Here is a 24,824-nt window from a genome sequence, read left to right as displayed (position 1 = left end):
AATAACCATATGATTTCTTTCACTCATATGTAGAATCAAGACACAAAAGAGTAAAGGAAAAAGGCAGAGAGAGAGGGCAAGTCAAGAAACAGACTCCTAATTTTAGAGAACAATCTAAAGGTTACCAGAAAGGAGGAGGTTATGGGGATGGTTTAACTAGAAGATGGTTAAGAAGTTCATTTGTCCCGACGAGCACCAGGTGATGACTGGAATCATTGGCTCACCATATTGTACACCTGAGACTAATGTAACACTATGTTAACTAACTGGAATTATGTGTTGGTTTTCTATTTTTAATTTTTTTTTGTTTGTTTTATTGAAGTTCGATTTGCCAACATGTAGTATAACACCCGTCAAGTGCCCTCCTCAGTGCCCATCACCCAGTCACCCCACTCCCCCCCTTCTGCAACCCTTTTTGTTTCCCAGAGTTAGGAGTCTCTCATGGTTTGTCTTCCTCTATAATTTTCCCCACTCAGCTCCCCTCCTTCCCCTATAATCCCTCTCACTATTTCTTATATTCCCCGTATGAGTGAAACCATATGATGATTGTCCTTCTCTGATTGACCTACATCACTCAGCATAACATCCTCCAGTTCCATCCATGTCGAAGCAAAGGGTATCCGTCCTTTCTGATGGCTGAGTAAGAGTCCATTGTATATATAGACCACAGCTTCTTTATCAATCATCTGCTGAAGGACATCGAGGCTCCTAACTGGAATTAATCGTTTTTTAAAGAGGAATTTCCAGACACACCTGGCTGAGTTCCTCCCTACCACACAAAGTTTATAGTATTCTAAAGCTCTCTACTGTAATAGCTCCCTTCCTGGAGCAGGTGCTCTATCTAAATTCTACTGGGCAGTTATGGGAAAGGTCAAAGGGTCTTCCTGAAACTTCTGTTTCTTAAAAATAATCAGCCTAAAATAATTCAGAGGCCAAAGACACATATTTAGGGGTAACAAATTTTTCTCCCCTACTAATTTTGCTCCCTGTGACTGCAGTTCCTGCTTCTCTGTGTCTATCTTTATTATCTTGAAGTTGTATGTATGTCACTGTATATGAGACTATTTCATGATATAAAAATACCACGTTTAATTTATATATTTTTCTGATTGAAAGGCATTTAAGTTATATCCAGTTTTTGTCTATATACAAGAAAATTGAATATGTCTTTTTATGGATATATGGACATTACTGATAAGTCTTTTTATGGATATATATCGGGATTTTCTTGGATAAATACCTAGTATGGAATGTCTTTGTGATAGCAGAGATTTATGTTTAACTTTATATGGAAATGCCAAACTTTTTCACAAAATGGCTGTACCATGTACACTCTCACTAGCAGTGTATGAAATTCCTGGTTGTTCTACATTCTCATCAATATTTAATACTATCAGTCTTTTTAATTTTAACCATCCATATCAAATCTCATGTGGTTTTAATTAGCATTTCCTAAATAACTGGTATTGGTGAGAACTTATCCATATGCTTATTTGCCTTGTGTACATCATCCTTCATGAAATGTCTTTTAAAATCTTTGTAGCACTGGGTGTTTGTTATATGTTGGCAAATCGAATTCCAATAAAAATATATATAAAAAAATAAATCTTTGTCCTTTTTTTAATGAGGTTTGTCCTTTTAAATATCAAATTATGATAGTAGCTTATGTATTCTAAATACAATCCTTTGTCAGATATATGCATTGTAAAGATTTTCTTTTAGTCAACTGCTTACTTATTTATTTTTAATGGTACCTTTGGTGAGATATTTTGATGAAATCTAATTTATGGTCTCTTTTGTTTGTGATCTTTGATCCCTTAAAAAAAATTGCCTATCCCCAGGTCAGGAAGCTGTTTTCCTATTTTTTTTTTCCTAGAAACTTTATACAATCTACTCTTGAACAACACAGATTTTGATACAGTATAACACTGTAAATGTATTTACTCTTCCTATGATTGTCTTAATATTTGCTTTTTTCTAGCTTGCTTTAAGAATATATTATATAATACCTATGACATACAAAGTATGTGTTCATTGACTGTTTATATTATCAGTAAGGGTTCTGGTCAGCAGAAGGCTATTAAAAGTCAAATTTTTGGGGAATCAAAATTTATAGTGATTTTTGACAGCATAGAAGTGTCAGTGCCCCAACTCCGGTGTTGTTCAGGAGTCAACTATAAGAGAGCTTCTATGATTAGTCATATGAGTCGGATTTTGAGAGTTTTTTGTCTTTTCTTCCTTAAACGTTTACTAGAATTTTCCAGAGAATCCACCTGACCGCAAAGGCTTCTCTAGGAAATTTAAAATTATGAATATTGTTACTTTCACAAGTATGAAGCTATTTTAATTTTTTATTTTCTTGTTTCAATTTTATTCGCTCATTTCATCATAATCGACACATTTATTGGCATAAGTTGTTCATAATAATCCTTAAAAAATTTTTCTAATTTTAGGACCTCAGTTTTGCTCCCTTTTTCTATATTTACTTTTTGCATATTCTTTATTTTTCTTTTGACCACTTTAGTTAGGAATTTATCAGTTTTATTGATGTTTTCAGAGAAATTATTTCAGATTTGATTGATTTTCTCTATTGTTTATTTTCTAGTTCACTGATCTCTACTTTTATCTTTATCATTTGATTTTACTTGGTTTTTATTTTCTTCTTTCTCTAACTTCTTAAATACTTTAGACCATTGATTTTAAAACTATGTTTATAACATTAAAAATATAATTTCTTTATAAGCACTTTCCAATCTGTATCCCACAAATTTTGACACGTTTTCATTATCATTTACTCCAAAATATTATTATTTACACTTGTGATATAACCTTTGACTCATTGGTTATTTAGAAGTACATTTTTTATATCCAAATAGTTGAAGATTTTGATTTTCTAAATATCCTTTTGTTGTTGATTTGTAATTTAATTCAACTGTGGTCATAGAACATACTCTTTAAGATTATAATCTGAAATTTATTGATGTTGTGCCCAAGATTGCGTATCTGAGAAACCACCAAGGAGCCAACACTGATGCAAGTACATGAGGGTTTATTAACAAGCTGGAGCTGGGGTCCAAGTATACCCGACACAGCAGAGCAGGGACTTGGACCACGAGGGGGGTTCCAGCTGGGTTTTATGGGCTGGTCTAGGGGACCTCCAGGAGGAGGGGAGGAATTTCTCAAGTTCTGTCTACATTATGATATGGGGCTTTGAAGGGCATTGAGCTCTTTTCTCATTCTGATATGGGGCTTCCTGCCACTGGCTTGAGCTCTGTTCTCATTCTAATATGGGGATTTCAAAGGCATTAAGCCGGTTTTTTTTTTTGTTTTTTGTTTGTTTGTTTGTTTGTTTTTGTTTTTTGTTTTTTTTTCCCTGTAACTGAAGTAAGGTAAAGTTCAGCTCTTATTCACAGGGGCCTGAGATGGCTGTACTTGTGCTAACGCTGAACTTAAGGTGGAATGGCCTTAATTTTCTCAGCCTCCACAATTGAGGAATTTTAGGATAGGATCCATTATGATGAATGCTTCATCTACACTTGCAGGGAAAAAGTAAATTAAACAGTTCTAAGACTATTTTATAAATTCCAGTTAAGGGGCATCTGAGTGGCTCAGTGGTTGAGCGTCTGCCTTTGGCTCCAGTCCCACATCAGGCTCCTTGCAGGGAGCCTGCTTCTCCCTCTGCCTATGTCTCTGCCTCTGTGTCTCTCATGAGTCCAGGACTTGGACTGTTTTTGCAATAGGCAGATTATCTCATTAAACTTATTATCTTTAAAGAAGGAGTTGGCATGTATTACAACACTGCAAATGCAAAAGAAAACCTATTATTATAAAATACAAAAAATTGTCAATAACCTCAAGGACTTCAAATGCAGCCTATTTCTCTGATGAGAACAAGGGAATAAGAACACATTAGACAAAGGCCACCTGCTTGTTTATGTTTATAAAAAGCGTGCAGCCTTTGTTATCACCTTTTAGTCATATGACTGACCACAAATATCAATTGCTAAAGGACATTTTACAATAATCTCAAACATATTTCATTTGTTGAAAACAATTAGTAATAGATAATTTTCAGTTGGCAAGAAAGTTTAAAATTGGAGGATTTTTCATTATAATAATAGTGCAAAATAATTATCAGTTAATTAGTCATTGTTCATCATATCCAGTAAGAGCCTACAATAGAAGAGTGTTCAGTGACTGCTTCATTTGTAAGATTTACTGCTTCATTTTACCCATGCTTTCCAATTATTTTGTTTAATTCTTCACAAACTCCTTTAGATAAATGTTTTCATTTTTTTACCTTGTAATTTTTAAGTGTTGGTACAAACTGTAGATCATTATATCATTTCTATTACTTCAAAAATGCTCCTTTGAAACAATCCCATTTACAGCTATACCAAAAAATATTAAGATACCTAGGAATAAACCTAACCAAAGAGGCATAAAACCTGTACCCTGAAAACTATACAACACTGATGAAAGAAATAGAAGAGGACACAAAGAAATGGAAAGATATTCCATGCTAATGGATTGGAAGAACAAATATTGCTAAAATGTTTATATTACCCAAATCAATCTACACATTTAATGCAATCTATATCAAAGATTGCAATCTAGTTCACAGAACTAGACCAAACAATCCTAAAACTTGTCTACAAAAGAACCACAAAAGACCCTGAATAGCAAAAGCAATCTTGAAAAAGAAAAGCAAAGTCGATGAATCACAATTCCAGACTTCAAGTTATATTACAAAGCTGTAGTAAGCAACACAGTATGACACTAACACAAAAATAGACACAGAGATCAATGGAACAAAATAAAAAACCTAGAAATGAACTAAAAACTATATGGTCAATTAATCTCTGACAAAGCAAGAAAGAAAATCTAATGGGAAAAAGTCTCTTTAATGAATGGTTTTGAGAAAAATGGAGAACAACATGCAAAAGAATAAAACTGGACCACTTTCTTACGTCATACACAAAAATATTCAAAATGGATTAAAAACCTAAATGTGTGATCTGTAACCATAAAAATCCTAGAAGAGAACACAGGTAGAAATTTCTCTGACATCAGCCATAGCAAATTTTTTCTAAGTAGGTCTCCTGAAGCAAGGGAAACAAAAGCAAAAATAAGCAATTGGGACTTCATCAAAATAAAAAGCTTCTGCACAGCAAAGGAAATCATCAACAAAATTACAAGGCAATGCAAGGAATGGGAGAAGCTGTCTTCAAATTACGTACCCAATAAAGGGTTAGTATCCAAAAATATTGAAGTAACTTCTATAACACAAACCCAAAAAACAAGTAACCCAGTTAAAAATGGGAAGACATGAATAGAAATTTCTCCAAAGAAAACATACAGATGGCCAACAGTCACATGAAATGATGCTCAACATCACTCATCATCAGGGAACTGCAAATCAAAACCACAATGAGATATCACCTCACACCTATCAGAATGGCTAAAATCAAAAACAAAAAAATAATAGGTGTTGGTGAAGATGTGGAGAAAGGGCAATCCTCTTGCACTGTTGGCGGAAATCCATAGTGGTGCAAACACTCTGGAAAACAGTATGGTGTTTCCTCAACAAGTTAAAACTAGAACTGCCCTATGATCCAGTAAATATCCAGCAATCACACTACTAGGTATTTACCCCCAAAATATGAAAACATGAATTCAAAGGTATACATGCACCCCTATGTTTATAGCAGCATTATCTATAAGCACCAAAGTTAGGGAAGCAACCCAAGTATTCATTGATTGATGAGTGGATAAAGAAGAGGTGGTGTGTGTGTGTGTGTGTGTGTGTGTGTGTGTATGTATGTCTAATGGAATATTATTCAGCCATAATAAGGAATGAAATCATACTATCTGCAATGGCATGGATGGGGGTAAAGTATAAACCTAAGCAAAATAAATCAGAGAAAGACAAATACCATGTAATTTCACTTCTATGTGGAATTTAAGTAAATATAGTTTTGTTGTTGTTTTGGATTTTTTTAAAACCACTGTCTTAATGACTTTTAAAGGCTCTGGATGTATTCATCTAGCTTGATGATAAACAATGTCTCTATATTCTGTCTTGTTTATAAACAACTGATAAAAATATAAGCAAATTTTAGAGCTGGGATAGGTTATCAAGGATCTTGTAAGAATTGGAAATACTTCCAATTTTGTTTTCCAAATATCTGTTTTGGATTAATCTTTTTGCATTATATATTCTCTTCAAGTATTCCTGGAACCACAAATGTGAAGAAAGAAGCCATTATTCACACATAGTGCACAGTAACACAACGACAGTACTTATCAGAGATTGTTGTACTTATCAAAGTCAACACATTTGTCCAAACAAAGCTACTGCTCTTCTTCGTGTTGATTCTATTCATACAAATTGTGTTTCTCTTTATCATTACTCCTCTCTCCTTTCTGTTTATTTTTCCCCTTTTTGGATGTATCCTCATTTTCATAATTCTCTCCTTTTTTCAAGCTTTACAAGATATAATTGACATATAACATCATGTAAGATTAAGGGGTACAAAGTGTTGATTTGATGCACTTATACATTGCAAAATGATTACAACCATAGTGTTAGCTAACACCTGCATCATATCACATAATTACCATTTCATTTTTGTGATGAATGGCTAGCAGTAAATTAACCATACTTAAAATATATCCCACTAAATCCAACAAAATGTATCCAAAACTCAATTTACCTTAGCACCCAAAAATACCATGACCACAAGAATACCCCTAATAGAGGTGGAAGTATAATGGAAGAAAGGTTAAATGGAGATGATGATCTTAATCCATTATGATTAAAATATATTACTTGATATATTTTATAATAACAAATTACCATGTAAATAAACTGCTAATATTCTTCCTACAACCCTTCCCAGGTCCTTGGAAGAAGCCTGGTAAAGATCAGGGGTCCTGTAATGTAAGCTTCATTGGCATTATGGAAAATTTACCTCAACTAGGTATTTAGATTTAAGTAGTTTTAATGGATTTGTATTATATAACCAAAATATGGGTGTCTACCAACTGGTACATTTTATATTCCTGTCCTTTATAATAATATCTGTCTTAAGGTGCCCGTAATCCAATGCAAGGAGAAATGAAAGAATTCATAACAGTGGAACAGGTCTGGCTCCAGGCACCTTCCTTGCAACAAAATTTATCTGATCTTTATTATAACAATTGATGGTTATTTCCTGACTTTCAATAATCTGGAAGATATCCAAGAGGATTTTTAAAAATAGACCAAGAAAGCTGGTTAACCAAGCCACTGTAAATTTCCAATTAAATTATTTATCTTAGCTGAACTATTACTGATGATATTTCACAATAGACACATGAGTTGCTGCAAACATTTCTCCCTTTTTCTCAGACTTCTAAATCAACCTTCTGCATCACCTTTACCAAATCGTTTAACTCTTATTTTCCTTAGATTAACCCAATACTGTTGCTTCATTCTTCTTTCATCTTCAAAAACTAATTTTTAAGATCTTGATCCAATTGTTTCTAATTCTTCCTTGCCCTCCAGAGTTTTTTTCTCCCATTAACTCACTTATTGCTCATGTTGAATCTCTACTTTCACATAGGCTTCCTCCTCTTTTATATAAAGGCTTAGGTAACACTATGTCATAACAAGGCTTGCATTCTTACACCTATACCTTATACTAAGGCCTCTGTCCTTAGAGAACTTAAAATTGACAGTGAAAACATAATTTTAAAAAAGAGTATATATTATAACTACATGTAGAAATTAAGTACACTGAAGAAAAAATTAACAGTAAAAAAAGTGTAAAACTATACAAGATCAAATTAATAAGTTTTTGCTAAATGAGTGGATAGCTCAAATAGACATGATACAATAAATACAGTGATTAGGGAAGACTTTTCTCAGAATGTGAATTCTGAGAAGATCTCAATGAGGTGAATCCCCAGAGCACTAAGGGAAAAGGCAGAGGGAATAGCAAATGTTACAGTCCCTGAAAAGGGATGGAAATTATTAGAGAAGCAACAAAAAATCCAATTGGACCAAAGCAGAAAGCATAAGGATGGGGTGTGTGGGGTGTGGAGTAATAAGAGGTGGGCAAGTGCCAGTAAGATGGCCATGGATAAATGTGAAGAAAACTATTGGAGGAATTTGAATAGGGGAATGATATATTCTGATCTGTATTTTTAAAAAAGATAAGTCAGACTATGGAGTATAAAATCAACTTTACTAGAACAAGAATAGAAAAGTGATTGCCTGCAGTACTGCAGGTAAAAGCAGTTGGTGGCTTACATAGGTAAATAATGATAAAGATAGTAGTTAAAAAGGTGATAAAAGACAAGATTGTAGTTAAATTATTAAGAAATAGCTCAGAGAACTTGATGACAGATTAACTGTGTTTGGTATTAACCGAACGCTTGTGTCCCTCCAGAATTTGTATGTTGGAATCTAATCTCCAGTGTGATGGTGGTTGGAGGTGGAAGCTTTGGGAGGTAATTAGGTCATAAGGATAGAGCCCTCATGATGGCATTAGTGACCTCAGAAGAAGCCAGAGAGGTACCTCGTCCTTTTTTCTCTATATGAGAGTATAGCAAGAAGAGAATCTTGGATTTTCTAGCCTCAAGAACTGTGAGAAATAAATGTTTGTTGCTTAAGCTACCTGGTCTATGTTATTCTATTATAGCATCTCAAGCTAAGATGTGTGGGTAATAAGGGAAACAGGGGAACACAGGATAGCCAATAACTCCTAGGCATTTATTTGGGGTAACTGTGTGGTAATGACATTTGTGAAACGAGGGAGTGAAATAAGTGGATTAAGAACTGGAAGACAGAGTGGCTTAGTTGGTTGAGTGTCCAACGTTTGGTTTCAGCTCAGGTCATGATCTTAGAGTCCCGAGATTGAACACCACATTAGGCTCCATGCTCAGCAAGAAAACTGCTTGAGATTTTCTCTCTCCCTACTCCTCTGCCCCTCCCTGTGCTCACTCTTGCTCTCTCTCTCTCTCCCTCTCCCTCTCTCTCAAATAAATAAATAAATATTGAAAAAAAAAAAGAATTGGAAGACAGTAGTGCTAAGTCAGGAATCAAAATGTCTATTAAATTTTCAAGATGACATGTTGAGTAGAAGTGAAAATAAGAGGCTGGAGTTCAGAGAAGAATGAATGCTTCCAATATATAGGTGTCTTTAACATGTGACACCATCTCAATTTTCATTTGAAAAATTTTTCACCTTCCCAAGTAAGGGTATAGGTGGAGGACTTCTACAATTAATTCCTGGATAGGCATAGAACTCTGTCTCCTCAATTTGAAGAAACTCCTCAAATTTCTCACTAATAAACATCACTTCTGTTCTAACCTCTCCAATTCCCAGTTGCCTTCTTCTTTATAATCTCTTATTTCTTTGGGAAAGGGAATGGGGAAGAAGTAATTATTGGTTAAATGTCTGTGTTTTCAATAGCATTTTACTCAGAATTTATCAAAGAGAATATATACTAAAAGATATAGTTACTGGGATTTGATTACAAGGAAAATGAGACATCACAAATAACATAAAGGCTATTTTGTTGAGTTTCCTATGTTTCTAAATATTAACCGAAATGGCAGTTTTTCAAAATAAGATTGAGTGTATGGATATCACTGCCAGACAATAAAATATCTTATAATGCTAAGATATTAAAATAAGTTGAGACTACTAAAAAAATGCAAGAAAACAAACAAAATAAAACAGGTACAGTTCCCTATATTTGGCATATTTTGGGATCCTCCAAAATCACTCTACAAATCAGAGGAGAAAGAAAAATTTAATATGCAAGTAGCGTTCATACATGAGGCTAGTTAATTGGAGAAAATAGTTTGAGGTCTACAGTAACATATACAATCAAACATCCGATTAAGATACTAATTACAAAGAAATTAGATCACATCAAGTGAATATTTACTGATTTCATATTGGAAAGGACTAATTAAAAGCAAAAATAGAAATACCAGGAAAGGGTTAGATTTTGATTACATAAAAAATAAAAATTATTTTATGTCAACAATATCTCAGACAAAATTTAAAGTGAAGTTAAAAACTGAGAAAGATTAATAGGGTTTGTAACAGACAAGAATTGTTTTGTTTTTTTAAAAGTGGATTCCACACCCATGGTGGTGCCCAATGAATTGTCTGAACTCATGACCGTGAGAGATCAAGACCTGAGCTCAGAGCAAGAGTTGGAGACTCAACCAACTGAGCTATCCAGGCACCTCAAGAAGTTAAAATTTTTAACACAGAATTGATATTAAGGGTCAATGGGAAACAAAAGTATAATTTTTTAATGGGAAAAATGTAAAAAAAAAGGTTCATAGAAAAAAAAATTCCAATTATAATAGGAAAGGACTATTGTGCCTTTTGTTACTAGTCAAAGGAAAAAATTAGTTTAAGAGAAGTTACTCTTTTTCCATTTAAAATTGGTAAATTATTGTACGTACTTATTTCTTATATGAATATTTTTGGAGTGCCTGTTATGTGCTGGACACTGCTAAGTACTGAAATATTTAAAAATAAAGTTTTCATGACCTTTGTGGTTGCAAGGAAATGCTAACTCTCTTAGACTCCTAATGAGAATTTAAATTAATACAACATTTCTGGAAGGCAATATGGAAATATCCTCAATATTTACATATGATTTAATTCAACAATCATGTTTGCAGGAAAAAAGACTATTAGAATATTGTGCAATATGGGTTTTTGTGCACATCTATGTTCTTCTGTTTCATGTGTAATACCTAATGAATTGGTAATGATTAAGAACAGAGAATTGGTTAAATCAATTATGATCCAAACAACTGAAGTTATATAGCCATTAATGTTTGGATAAATAAATGAACTGTGTTATACTCATCTCCATCACCTTTTAAAAAATAATTATTCAAGTAACATAATTGCAAGCATTATAATTTTTTAATATAGAAAAATATGGTGGTAGTTACATGAATTACACATATGATAAAATGATGTAGAACTGGAAACAGGGGATCCCTGGGTGGTTCAGCAGTTTAGCGCCAGCCTTTGGCCCACAGCGTGGTCCTGGGGACCTGGGATTGAGTCCCACGTCGGGCTCCCTGCATGGAGCCTGCTTCTCCCTCTGTCTGTGTGTGTCTCTGCCTCTCTCTGTGTCTCTCATGAATAAATAAATAAAATCTTAAAAAAAAAAAAAAAGAACTGGAAACACATTTACCAATTATAATTCCTGGCCTTCATAATAGCATAAAATGTCATGGAACCATTGGGAGAAACTGGGAGAGGGAACACAGAAGCTCTGTACTATCTTAACAACCTCCTGTGAATTCATAATTATTTAAAAATAAAAAGTTAAAACAATATAGTAAAATATAAGAAATCAAAGACCTTTTAAATTAAAAACTAAAACTTGGATTTTCAGTCCCCTCTTCCACTCATCCCCCATTCCCAAAGGTAACCACTGTTATGATTTTGATGTCCATCTTTCCAAGCCTCTTAAAGTAATTTAAAGTAAATTGAGATAGGCCACGTCATTAAAGTGATCTAGTTATTGCCATAGACTGAATATGACGTCCCCTGAAAATTCTTATGTTGAAACCTACCCCCCAACGTGGTAGTATTTGGAGAGGGAAACTCCAAGAGGTGAAAAAGCCATGAGGATAGAGCTTTTATGAATGGGATTGGCGTTCTGAAAGAAACATCAAAAAGCTTTCTTCTCCTTTCCATCATGTGATGACACAGTGAGACAATGGCCATCTATGAATCATGAGGTCCGCTGACACCTCAACGACCGGTGTCTTGATCTGAGACTTCCCAGCCTCCTGCACTGTGAGAACTAAATTATCGTTGTTTATAAGCTACCCAGTCTCCGGTATTTTGTTATATCACCCCAAATAAATGATAGAAAAAATTGGGGAAAAAAATGATACTGGGTTTAGATTACTTTTACTTCAATTTGCTATAAACCAGAAAACAAATATGCAGACATATGCCAAGAGAGCAGGTAAATACAGTCTCCTGCTACACTCCAAGATCCATCTGAGGGCAACACTCTTGGAGAACCAGAATCGTCACCAAAGTTTGAAATACAGTTTTCAGTGTAGACTCTTGGAAGTGATGATTCACTGATTGAAGCACAGAAAATGGTATTTATTGGATTCAATAGTACAGGCTAGAAGCAGCCAGGCACGCATGTGTAGATCTTTGACTAGCTCTAACAACTAAGGAACTGGACAATTACAGGGGTCGTTGTTCTCCTTTTTACTTCATCACTGGATCTTTATCATGTCTTTGTTTACTGAACCATAATAAATATACCCGTGTACTTTTATGTTCTTTAAAAAAAAAGATTTTATTTATTTATTCATAAGAGACACAGAGAGAGAGGCAGAGACACAGGCAGAGGAAGCAGCAGGCTCCATGCAGGGAGCCTGATACAGGACTCCATCCCAGAACCCCGGGGATCATGACCTGAGTCGGAGGCAGACACTCAACCGCTGAACCACCTAAGTGTGAATATGTTCATTTTTTTATGTTCATTTTTTAACTGAAATCACAATAGTATCTTTCCCTGTAATTAGTATTTACAAGATGCTTTCTTTTTTTAACTCAAAATATAGGTTAAAGAAATGGCAGCATTACTGCCTATAAAGGTCGAGTTTGTTCCTTTTAAAAGTGCTCTGTGGAATTCCAAGTTAGGAATACCTGTATCATTTAGCCATTTTCTATAAAAGACTTTTAGATCATATCCAATACTCTGGTATTGCAATTAGCGTTGCAATAAAAAAATGTCCCTTTTTTTCCTCCTCTACTTTGTTTGTTAATGATATATATTTAGGAGGGAAATTGCCTCCTGGAGGTCAATGCAATTTTTGTTTCAAATAATACTGGTAAATTGCTTTCTAAAATGCCTGAATCGATTTATATTCCCTCTTTAGAGTGTGAGGAGCACTTGTCCCACAATTCTACAAATGATTGCTTTTATTAACTGTTTTTATTACTTTTCTAAGATTAAGGGAATTCTTGTTTGAATCTGCATTTTCCTAATTATCTTTTGTTGTTTGCTTCCTTAAGCTTAAAATGTGTTTAGATTTTAGTTTTATATGGCATGAGGTATGAATTAGTTTTATACTATTATATTTTTGTTATAATAATGGCCTTGGCATTTATTGAACTGTTTTTTTCCCATTAATTTTGGTGTGTGTATATGCGTGTATCTCCTACCTGAGCTCAGTGAATAAATTATGAAAATCTGAATCAAATTATGAATACAATTAATATATACATATACACACCTATAATTGGACTTTTTATTCTGTTACTTATTCACTCATAAACCAAGAATTTGCACTATTAACTTCCACAGCTTTATGATCTATTGCTATTTGACAGAACAAACCACTCTTCTCTGTTCTTTTAATTTTTTTTTCATTGCTAATCTTATGCTTTGATGTGAATTTGTTAAACTGTTTGTTGAAGCTTGTGACAATCCTAACTGAAACTACAACACAGACGAATTTAGGGGAGAATCAGCATCTTGATCTTCACGATGCTGAGCTTCCCCTTTTGTAAACATAGTAAAAATTTCCATTTATTTAGGTCTTTTCATGTGCCCTTCACTAACATTTGAAAACTTTCTCCATAATGGTAGAATAAAATTGCTAGAATTTTTAGGCCATCCCTTTGATGAACTTTGAGAGTTTCCGTTTACTAATGTGAAAAAATTAAGTAATATTCTCTTTATTATTGTATTTTCTAATCTGTTTGCCACTATTCACGAGAAAAGTTACTGATGTCTGTCTGTGATCTTGTATCTGGCTACTTTGCTTGACCAACTAATTTAGTCTGGTTAAAAATAAGCTTCTATTTATAAACCAGTCACTAATAAAGGACTATAAAATGACCCCAGCTTAAAAAATATATACCTTCAGAGATATCCTTCATTGAGTCCTCCAGTGAAGCACTTTCCTAATATCTACCCCAATCCGTCTCTGTCATTTATTCCACTCTGTTTTAGACATAACACTCATATCTGAAATTACCACATTTCTTATGTGTCTATCTCCACCCCACCAAATCCTACAATCCAAAATTAGAATCACATTAAAATTATAGCAAGGACCTTGTTTATTGTGTTCACCACTTTATCTCCAGCATTGTGAAAACTATCTGCCACATGGTATATACCCAGTAAGTATTTGCTGAATGAATATATGAATATAGGTTTTATTAAGATTTTATTTATTTATTTATTCATGAGAGACACAGAGAGAGAGAGGTAGAGACACAGGCAGAGGGAGAAGCAGGTTCCATGCAGGGAGTCTGATGTGGGACTCGATCCCGGGACCCTGGGCTGAAGGCAGATGCCCAACCACTGAGCCACCCAGGCATCCCTGAATATAGTTTTAATATTAAATAAACCTTTACCTCCACACCCCTCCTTCAGCAGATGTAATTTCAATAACTTCAGTATCTGGAATTTATTGGTTTTTGTTAGTTTTTACTTTTTAACAGATTTCTTGGAATATGGGAAGATACTTTCTCATTATATATCCATAGGCTCTCTCTGTCTTATAAGGCTTCATTTCTAGTGGTGAAACCTGATTTAAGGTTCTAGATGTGCTATTGTTGTGCTTTTCAGATTTTATTTATTTTTTGAGGGAGAGAGAAAGTATGAGCGCAGGCAGGGGCAGAGAGAGAGAGAGAGAGAGAGAGAGAATCTCAAGCAGACTCCCTGCTGAGGGCAGAGCCAGATGCAGGGTTCAATCCCAGGACCCTGAGATCATGACCTGAGCTCAAACTGAGTTGGCCGCTTAACAGACTGAGCCACCCACGTGCCTCTCTAAGTGCCATCGCTATAACTAAGCCACCTCCTAAAATTTCTAGACCCACTTTCCATAATGTCTTTCCATACTTGTATTGCCCAAAGATTTAAATATGATTATTCTGAGTTTATTTTCTTACCTGACTCAAGAAAATACTACTATATAAGTAAAAAGAGATATATTTTGAATACCATCTTCAATTGACTACCTTCATATTACTATATAAATACAAAATTCTCAAAGCCACACTCTAAACAGAAAAAGAAAAAAAAGATCCTAGGATAAATGAATGAGGATGTGATTAAGCTAAATTTGCTTCTGTGAAAGTTAAGCTGAACAAACGTGATTCAAGAAGTGCCTTACTCTTTGGGTGTTCTGCAAAGGAAGGGGGAGTTAAAAACTATTTAAAATCAAGTTCACAGGTGGTAAACCACTCTGAGAATACCAATGGGCATTTATGCTCTGGGATCTACATTAACAAAAGAAGGGCTGGTCAGATAATTAATGCTTTCATCGATTTATTTGTTTTTGCTTGTTTCCTTCACCTAGTTTCCACTCTCATCTTATTTATGTACACAATCACTTAGGCAACAGAACTTGTTGCAGGTCTGCCATAACCGAGGTTCTGGGTTGGATCTGGAGGAGGGATGGTGTATAAAATCAGACAGGTTCCCTATATCTGTGGATCTTGGGAGTTCAACCCACAAACTCCATAATTTCTGATTTCCTGCCTCTCTACTTCTCTTTTTGTTTACTGGTAGGTAAAATTTCAAAGCATAAATGACCTTAAATAGTAAGCTATCTATACGTAGCATGAAAAGAAACTATGCATGATCTAGAAAAACAATTATTCAGTTACCAAACTGCAAATATCTTCCCCCTTCACTACTCATCTCTGCTCCACAATGTTCGGATAAAGCCCTTTGAAATTATGAAATTCCCAGCCTCGCAAATACTAATATTACAGTTAAATTTTGTGCAAATCATTCAACATTCCAGGGTAGGTCCTTTAGAAGTCATTGATGGACTATATAATGTCACAACATGCTATGTATTTTCCCTTCTCTATGTACTTTTTCATACAACTACTCCATCATCCTTTGTTGAGTTACAGATACTACAGTTAAGTTGCTGTGCCTAGCTGCAGCTTCAAAGACACCTATGGCTTCCAGAATTTATAAAAGACATGATTTTCATAGCACGCTTTTTTTTTTCCTCCAATGGAAGGAGAAATCATGATCAAAGGTGGAAAAAAATCTACGAACACTTTATTTTGGAACTTATTTCTATTTCCTTTTTTAAAAAAGATTTTATTTATTTATTCATAAGAAACACAGAGAGAGAGAGACAGAAATACAGGCAGAGGGAGAAGCAGGCTCCATGCAGGGAGCCTGATGTGAGACTTGATCCCAGATCCTGGGATCATGCCCTGAGCCCAAGGCAAACGCTCAACCGCTGAGCCACCCAGGCGTCCCACCTCTATTCCTATTCCCATGTTCCTTATTTGTTAACTTTTCCTTTCTGTTTTATATACTAATAAGCATCCCAGACAATACTTCATTATAATATCCAGAAACTAAAATAGACTAGTTCCTGCATTTAAATGATGTATTAAGTCAAATTGATATATTTTAAAAGCCAGTAACTTCATCAAGCATAGCTTTTCAAAATCCTTCTAGAAAATTACACTATACGCAATTTTTTAAAGACAACTTCATCCTGGAAAGCAATATTTTATTAACTAAAGATATTTAAATTTTTAACAAATTATATAGGTAACTTAAAGGATATAAAGAACAAGAGAATAGGTCACCGTATACTCATCAGCCAGCATCAATATTTGTCAAGTCAGGGCTAATCTTGTTTCACCTATATTGGCACCAACCTCCACCCTTCCAAGACTATTTTGAAACAAATCTCAGGTATATTATTTCATCGGTAAATATTCAGCATGCATGTATCTCTAAGACGTATAACATAACCATAATACTATATATCTAAAATAATTAAATATTATTACACTTATAATCATTAAAAATAATTCCTTAGTATCAGCAAATATACTGTCCACAACTGTTCCTTGTAAATTTAATTGGGATCCAAAATTGGGCTCATACATTAGAACTACTAAATATCTCTTAATCTTCTTATAATCTATGTCTCCATCTTATTTTTCCTTACATTTTTGTATTTGCGGTTGAAGAATTCATGTTGTCTGTGTTTCCCACAATGTATGTTTTAGTCATTATACTCTTGAAAACTATTTAACATGACCCTTTTTCATCTGAGGCAAAAGCTCTAGAGACTAATGAGAGTATAATCTATTCAAAAATTTTTTCAGTCCTTCAACATGTAAGTAGAAAAAGTAAATGAATAAAATACCCTTCATGGGGGACTAGATGAATAAACTATGTATTTCCACAGCATGCAACATTGTGTAGCTTTTTGAAAAAGAAATAAGGAATTCTTCTAAATAGTACTATGTGTGATCTTGCTATATATATTATTAAATAAAAAAGCAAAATACAAATGTATGCAATGTGCTACAATTTATCTCAGTAAGAATAACAATGTATGTGCCTAATTGCTAATATTAATAAATATTTTAAAAATTTTAAAATATTTACATATAATGAGAGAAAGAGAATGGGGTAGAGGGAATGTGAAGACGGGAACTACATTTCTTTGAATAAATATTGTTTCACAAATTTTACATAAGAACAATGTAAATATTCCACTTAATTATAAAATGAAATGTTATGTAAAAAAGCAGTCCCTAAAAACTGAGAATAATATGAAACAAGTGAACCTATATAAATAGTTGACACAAAGTACAAAGAGAAAAAATATTCCAATTATTTTCAAGACATGGTAATTTGATTGTATATTCTTAGTGGGATATACTCTTTAGTAGGAACTGAAAGAATTGGAAAAATAAACCTAAAATATTTTTAGTAATTATATATTTGGTGGTAACATTGATAATGTACTCTGAGAATCTTGGGTTTGGAAAGCTGTCGAAAATACTCTCTCAAAACTCTCAGTAAAAAATATTAATAAAAATATGCTTTCTAATGAATATTGAACACATGACAATTAAGAAGAGAAAGACAAAGCTGATATGATTTAAGCATACAGAGCGCTTTTCCAAGACCTGTCTCTTATATCAAAAGAATAGGAAACTGTTACAATGACTGTGACTCACTATTAAATTCAGCTTTGCAAGCTTCTCTCAAAAATAATCTAAATGAAAGGTATTTCCAGAGGGAATTTTTGCAGGTTGAGGTCTGAAAGTCAGCAGGGGCCACATAACTCCATGCAGGGGAAAATGAATGTGCTGGGGAGGTGACAAGCTCTTTGTTCACGGGGGAAGAAAAAAACTGTGTCATCTAGATCCTAGTAAAAGCCATCCTGCTGGGCAGTAGCTTGCAAGGATAACCCCCTTTGTCCACCCTCTTGGACTCATATGGCTCTGATACACACAATACCAATTCCTATGCAGTCTGTTGCATTGTTTTTTTTGTGATGATGTTACAAACCATTGCCTGAAAGGTCATCCAAAGTATAGTCACACATACACTTGTGTGTCCACATGTGCATACTCGCTCCCTCCCGCTTTACATGTAAGAAGCCATTGTCTAAACCAGCTTTGAAAAAAATAAAAATAAAAAATAAACCAGCTTTGATGAGTTTGAAGCCAAAGCAAAAATATGATTCAACTTTGTAAATATTAAGAAAGGAAAGACTGTTCAATGGAACAAAGTACTTGTTTAAAGTAAACTGTATTAAAATGTTATTAACCTAATGTTTAATTGCATAATGATATTATCTAATTATGTATAGGATATAACTGCCCTCCCATTAACTAAACAGTTTATGTGTTAAGGAACACAAAACATGCCAACAACATCCTAGGGAAAGTCATTTAGCCTCCCTAAACCTCCATTTCTTTATCCAAGAAAGTTGGAAGAATCCGACAAAGTTGAAAGAAATTCTCTCCAAGATATTTTCAATTCTAGAAAACTGTGAGCATATGATGACCTTTTAACATGCTATTTCCAACATCACAGGCAATGCTTACCCATGCGACGTGTCTAATTTTGGCTTTATTCATGTGTACGTTTAAGATCAGGATTCCAAACATATTTTCAACACATCTTTCTGCACAAAGCCCATTCTCTGTAGCTTAAAAAAAAAAAAAAAAAAAAAAGGAATCAGAAAACACATATCTTGCCCTGAAAAATTCATAGAAGGGCTGTTGGGCAGATAAAAGTAGCTAATTTTCAATGCTCTGATGCAGTATTGCTATCACCCTGGTAAAGACAAAATACTTTCTCACAATAGGGGAAACTTTCATGTGGAAAGTGACATTTGAATTGAATCTTTAAAGATGGAACAGTCTTGGGGGCCTGGTTGGCTCAGTGGATTAGGCCCCTGCCTTTGGCTCAAGTCATGATCCCAGAGTCGCAATTCGAGCCCTACATCGAGCCCTATATCGAGCCCATGGGGCCCCATGCTCATCAGGGACTCTGCTTCTCCCTCTACCCCTTACTCTACTTGTGTTCTCTCTTAAATAAATAAAATTATTTTAAAAAAATGGAACAGTCTAATAGTCTCCTATATGTTTCCAAATAAGTGTCATAGTTCCATAAGAATGAGTACTGCTTCTTATTAGTTTTTCTTTTCCAATGTTGTACATACAAGAAGCTAAGATGCTTTTTATTTTGCATTCAATTGAGAACAGAGAAATTCTAAATCATAGAAAAATACTTGAAAGAGGTGAAAAAATAACAGAACAATCTCCAGATGCTAAGAATAAAATATTTCAGACCCTCAAAAGATGTTATCATAGCTTGAAAAAACTCATAAAAATTAAGGAATCTTTCAACTTAAGCTGAAAATATCACTCGTAGCCAGTTCTGGTAATAAATCATCTTAATAGTATGTTTTAGTTATTAAATATGACCTAATCTCTTTAACAACGATTAAGTCTATTTCTTATCTGATTCCCTAAGGATATAGAAAAAAAAAAAACAACTGGCCACACTATGGATGATAATCTCTTATACACACAGAATAACAATAAATTTTAAAATGAATATAGTGGTGGGAATGGATGTCAAGTACAATCTCAGAAATATGTACCAGAAATATGTAAAATTTGTTTTTTCTCTATCTTAATTTCAAAACTAAGCTCCTATATTCCTGATATATTAGCTGGAGCCTGAAACTGCTACTTTTATAGTTAAAAAACATTAAATGTGTTGAATAAAAGCTGTACCATATTCATATAGTTTTCCCACCAATCTTTACTGTTCTTCCTTCCAAATTTCTTACAAAAATATTAAAAAATTAAAACAGAAAGCTTGTCATGGCTCAACTGCCAGAGAGAATAGTTGCTTTAAAAAGTATCCCTAAACACTGAAAGAGCAGGGATCCCCAAATCAACAATAAATACTTTGCAAATTTTGGAAGAGTTTGAGTCATTTTTCCCAATTACTACGACTGTATGATGCCCAGTTATTCACAGTGTGAGTGAGGATTGAAAGTTTATTATTCCAGAGGGCCTGGAGGGATCATATGGCACAGGAGACCATCAATGAGCAGGAGCAGTTGAAGCCAGATCCACCCCCAGGAGGAGGTGCTTACCAGACAAAGCAAGCAGGAGGCAAGCTGGCAGCCCCAGGGCAGGGCCCACCGTGCAGGCCCCTAGGCTGGCCCTCGCAGCCATGGTAGGGTGACCCTGCTCTTCCTCTTGTAAGGTTCTTACTGCATTTAAAATGGACAATTTACTTTCAATTCTTCTCCTGGCTTAGTCTTTCTTTAGTGAAAAAAAAAAAATCCTCTTTTAAACTATGGGCTTCAAAGTACTAAATGACCCTCCCAAGGAGAGACTGTAACTCTCTAAGTATCACCTACGCAACCAGAGGGCAACAAACCCCTGGAAAAATCAAAGTCAGTAATACCTACAATTTCACAGAGCCTTTGTGAGAAAGTTGATGATTAAATGAATAGAAGGGCTCATTATTTCTATTATTGATAGAGCTGTGAAGGGTCACGTCCATTATGCAGGTGCAGAAGAGAAAGGGGAAAAAAAATAAAGTTCCACTAGGCTTAAATTTAGTTCATGGTGGTGATTTGGGACATAGGTCGATTTAATATCAAAACCAAATGATGTTTAAACAACTTATTTCTGGTTTTCATATGTTTTCAAATATACATATTTTTTTTATTTCTGGTTTTCATATATGTTTTCAAATATATATGTTTTTAATCATAAGACAGAGAAAAATATCCAAATCACTGCAGATTTATTCCCTAACATGTTGGGTTATTTCTTAGTATATGTGAAACTCAAGTTTACTCACTATATATATACTTTGAGACAGACTGACAATAACAACCTCATAAAAGGGAAAATGTTTTAATATGTAATAATACTATTTTTTTATAATAATATTATTTAATGGGACCTAAGAGAGACCTATTTCTCAATGCATTCTCTTTAGAAAACCTAAAAGTGGAATAGGTATGATTTCTTCTTTAAACGTTTGATAAAATTCTCCTGGGAAGCCATCTGGCCCTGGACTCTTGTGTCTTGGGAGGTTTTTGATGACTGCTTCAATTTCCTCCCTGGTTATTGGCCTGTTCAGGTTTTCTATTTCTTCCTGTTCCAGTTTTGGTAGTTTGTGGCTTTCCAGGAATGCGTCCATTTCTTCTAGATTGCTTAATTTATTGGCGTATAGCTGTTCATAATATGTTTTTAAAATCGTTTGTATTTCCTTGGTGTTGGTAGTGATCTCTCCTTTCTCATTCATGATTTTATTAATTTGAGTCTTCTCTCTCTTCTTTTTAATAAGGCTGGCTAATGGTTTATCTATCTTATTAATTCTTTCAAAGAACCAACTCCTGGTTCTGTTGATCTGTTCCACAGTTCTTCTGGTCTCGATTTCGTTGAGTTCTGCTCGAATCTTTATTAACTCCCTTCTTCTCTTGGGTGTAGGATCTATTTGCTGTTTTTTCTCTAGCTCCTTTATGTGTAAGGTTAGCTTTTGTATTTGAGTTCTTTCCAGTTTTTGAATGGATGCTTGTATTGCGATGTATTTCCCCCTTAGGACTGCTTTTGCTGCATCCCAAAGATTTTGAACGGTTGTATCTTCATTCTCATTAGTTTCCATGAATCTTTTTAATTCTTCCTTAATTTCCTGGTTGACCCTTTTATCTTTTAGCAGGATGGTCCTTAACCTCCATGTGTTTGAGGTCCTTCCAAACTTCTTGTTGTGATTTAGTTCTAATTTCAAGGCATTATGGTCCGAGAATATGCAGGGGACAATCCCAATCTTTTGGTATAGGTTCAGACCCGATTTGTGACCCAATATGTGGTCTATTCTGGAGAAAGTTCCATGTGCGCTTGAGAAGAATGTGTATTCGGTTGAGTTTGGATGTAAAGTTCTGTAGATATCTGTGAAATCCATCTGGTCCAGAAATCATACCTATTCTCCTAAAGCTGTTTGGAAAGATAGAAAGAGATGGAGTACTTCCAAATTCGTTCTATGAAGCCAGCATCACCTTAATTCCAAAGCCAGACAAAGACCCCGCCAAAAAGGAGAATTACAGACCAATATCCCTGATGAACATGGATGCAAAAATTCTCAACAAGATACTGGCCAATAGGATCCAACAGTACATTAAGAAAATTATTCACCATGACCAAGTAGGGTTTATCCCTGGGACACAAGGCTGGTTCAACACCCGTAAAACAATCAATGTGATTCATCATATCAGCAAGAGAAAAACCAAGAACCATATGATCCTCTCATTGGATGCAGAGAAAGCATTTGACAAAATACAGCATCCATTCCTGATCAAAACTCTTCAGAGTGTAGGGATAGAGGGAACATTCCTCGACATCTTAAAAGCCATCTACGAAAAGCCCACAGCAAATATCATTCTCAATGGGGAAGCACTGGGAGCCTTTCCCCTAAGATCAGGAACAAGACAGGGATGTCCACTCTCACCACTGCTATTCAACATAGTACTGGAAGTCCTAGCCTCAGCAATCAGACAACAAAAAGACATTAAAGGCATTCAAATTGGCAAAGAAGAAGTCAAACTCTCCCTCTTCGCCGATGACATGATACTGTACATAGAAAACCCAAAAGTCTCCACCCCAAGATTGCTAGAACTCATACAGCAATTCGGTAGCGTGGCAGGATACAAAATCAATGCCCAGAAGTCAGTGGCATTTCTATACACTAACAATGAGACTGAAGAAAGAGAAATTAAGGAGTCAATCCCATTTACAATTGCACCCAAAAGCATAAGATACCTAGGAATAAACCTCACCAAAGATGTAAAGGATCTATACCCTCAAAACTATAGAACACTTCTGAAAGAAATTGAGGAAGACACAAAGAGATGGAAAAATATTCCATGCTCATGGATTGGCAGAATTAATATTGTGAAAATGTCAATGTTACCCAGGGCAATATACACGTTTAATGCAATCCCTATCAAAATACCATGGACTTTCTTCAGAGAGTTAGAACAAATTATTTTAAGATTTGTGTGGAATCAGAAAAGACCCCGAATAACCAGGGGAATTTTAAAAAAGAAAACCATATCTGGGGGCATCACAATGCCAGATTTCAGGTTGTACTACAAAGCTGTGGTCATCAAGACAGTGTGGTACTGGCACAAAAACAGACACATAGATCAGTGGAACAGAATAGAGAATCCAGAAGTGGACCCTGAACTTTATGGTCAACTAATATTCGATAAAGGAGGAAAGACTATCCATTGGAAGAAAGACAGTCTCTTCAGTAAATGGTGCTGGGAAAATTGGACATCCACATGCAGAAGAATGAAACTAGACCACTCTCTTTCACCATACACAAAGATAAACTCAAAATGGATGAAAGATCTAAATGTGAGACAAGATTCCATCAAAATCCTAGAGAAGAACACAGGCAACACCCTTTTTGAACTCGGCCATAGTAACTTCTTGCAAGATACATCCACGAAGGCAAAAGAAACAAAAGCAAAAATGAACTATTGGGACTTCATCAAGATAAGAAGCTTTTGCACAGCAAAGGATACAGTCAACAAAACTCAAAGACAACCTACAGAATGGGAGAAGATATTTGCAAATGACATATCAGATAAAGGGCTAGTTTCCAAGATCTATAAAGAACTTATTAAACTCAACACCAAAGAAACAAACAATCCAATCATGAAATGGGCAAAAGACATGAACAGAAATCTCACAGAGGAAGACATAGACATGGCCAACATGCATATGAGAAAATGCTCTGCATCACTTGCCATCAGGGAAATACAAATGAAAACTACAATGAGATACCACCTCACACCAGTGAGAATGGGGAAAATTAACAAGGCAGGAAACAACAAATGTTGGAGAGGATGCGGAGAAAGGGGAACCCTCTTACACTGTTGGTGGGAATGTGAACTGGTGCAGCCACTCTGGAAAACTGTGTGGAGGTTCCTCAAACAGTTAAAAATATACCTGCCCTACGACCCAGCAATTGCACTGTTGGGGATTTACCCCAAAGATACAAATGCAATGAAACGCCGGGACACCTGCACCCCGATGTTTCTAGCAGCAATGGCCACGATAGCCAAACTGTGGAAGGAGCCTCGGTGTCCAACGAAAGATGAATGGATAAAGAAGATGTGGTTTATGTATACAATGGAATATTCCTCAGCTATTAGAAATGACAAATACCCACCATTTGCTTCAACGTGGATGGAACTGGAGGGTATTATGCTGAGTGAAGTAAGTCAGTCAGAGAAGGACAAACATTATATGTTCTCATTCATTTGGGGAATATAAATAATAGTGAAAGGGAAAATAAGGGAAGGGAGAAGAAATGTGTGGGAAATATCAGAAAGGGAGACAGAACATAAAGACTGCTAACTCTGGGAAACGAACTAGGGGTGGTAGAAGGGGAGGAGGGCGGGGGGTGGGAGTGAA

The 24,824-nt window shown here is 35.0% G+C and overlaps 1 long non-coding RNA gene across 10 annotated transcripts in view; it reads right to left on the bottom strand.

Moving 5' to 3' along the window:
* LOC144283589 (uncharacterized) overlaps positions 1-24,824 on the bottom strand; it is a 245,695-nt gene that overhangs the window by 198,220 nt on the left and 22,651 nt on the right. For all 10 annotated transcript variants that reach the window (XR_013352136.1, XR_013352141.1, XR_013352135.1 and 7 more), the window contains one exon: positions 18,912-19,015. This is a non-coding gene — a long non-coding RNA (uncharacterized LOC144283589). The remainder of the gene's footprint in view (positions 1-18,911; positions 19,016-24,824) is intronic.

This window comes from Canis aureus, chromosome 14 (genome assembly GCF_053574225.1).
Source record: "Canis aureus isolate CA01 chromosome 14, VMU_Caureus_v.1.0, whole genome shotgun sequence".
Taxonomy (NCBI): Eukaryota; Metazoa; Chordata; class Mammalia; order Carnivora; family Canidae; genus Canis; species Canis aureus.
Note: the sequence above shows the minus strand (reverse complement) of the source record. Positions and strands in the feature narration are given on the sequence as shown.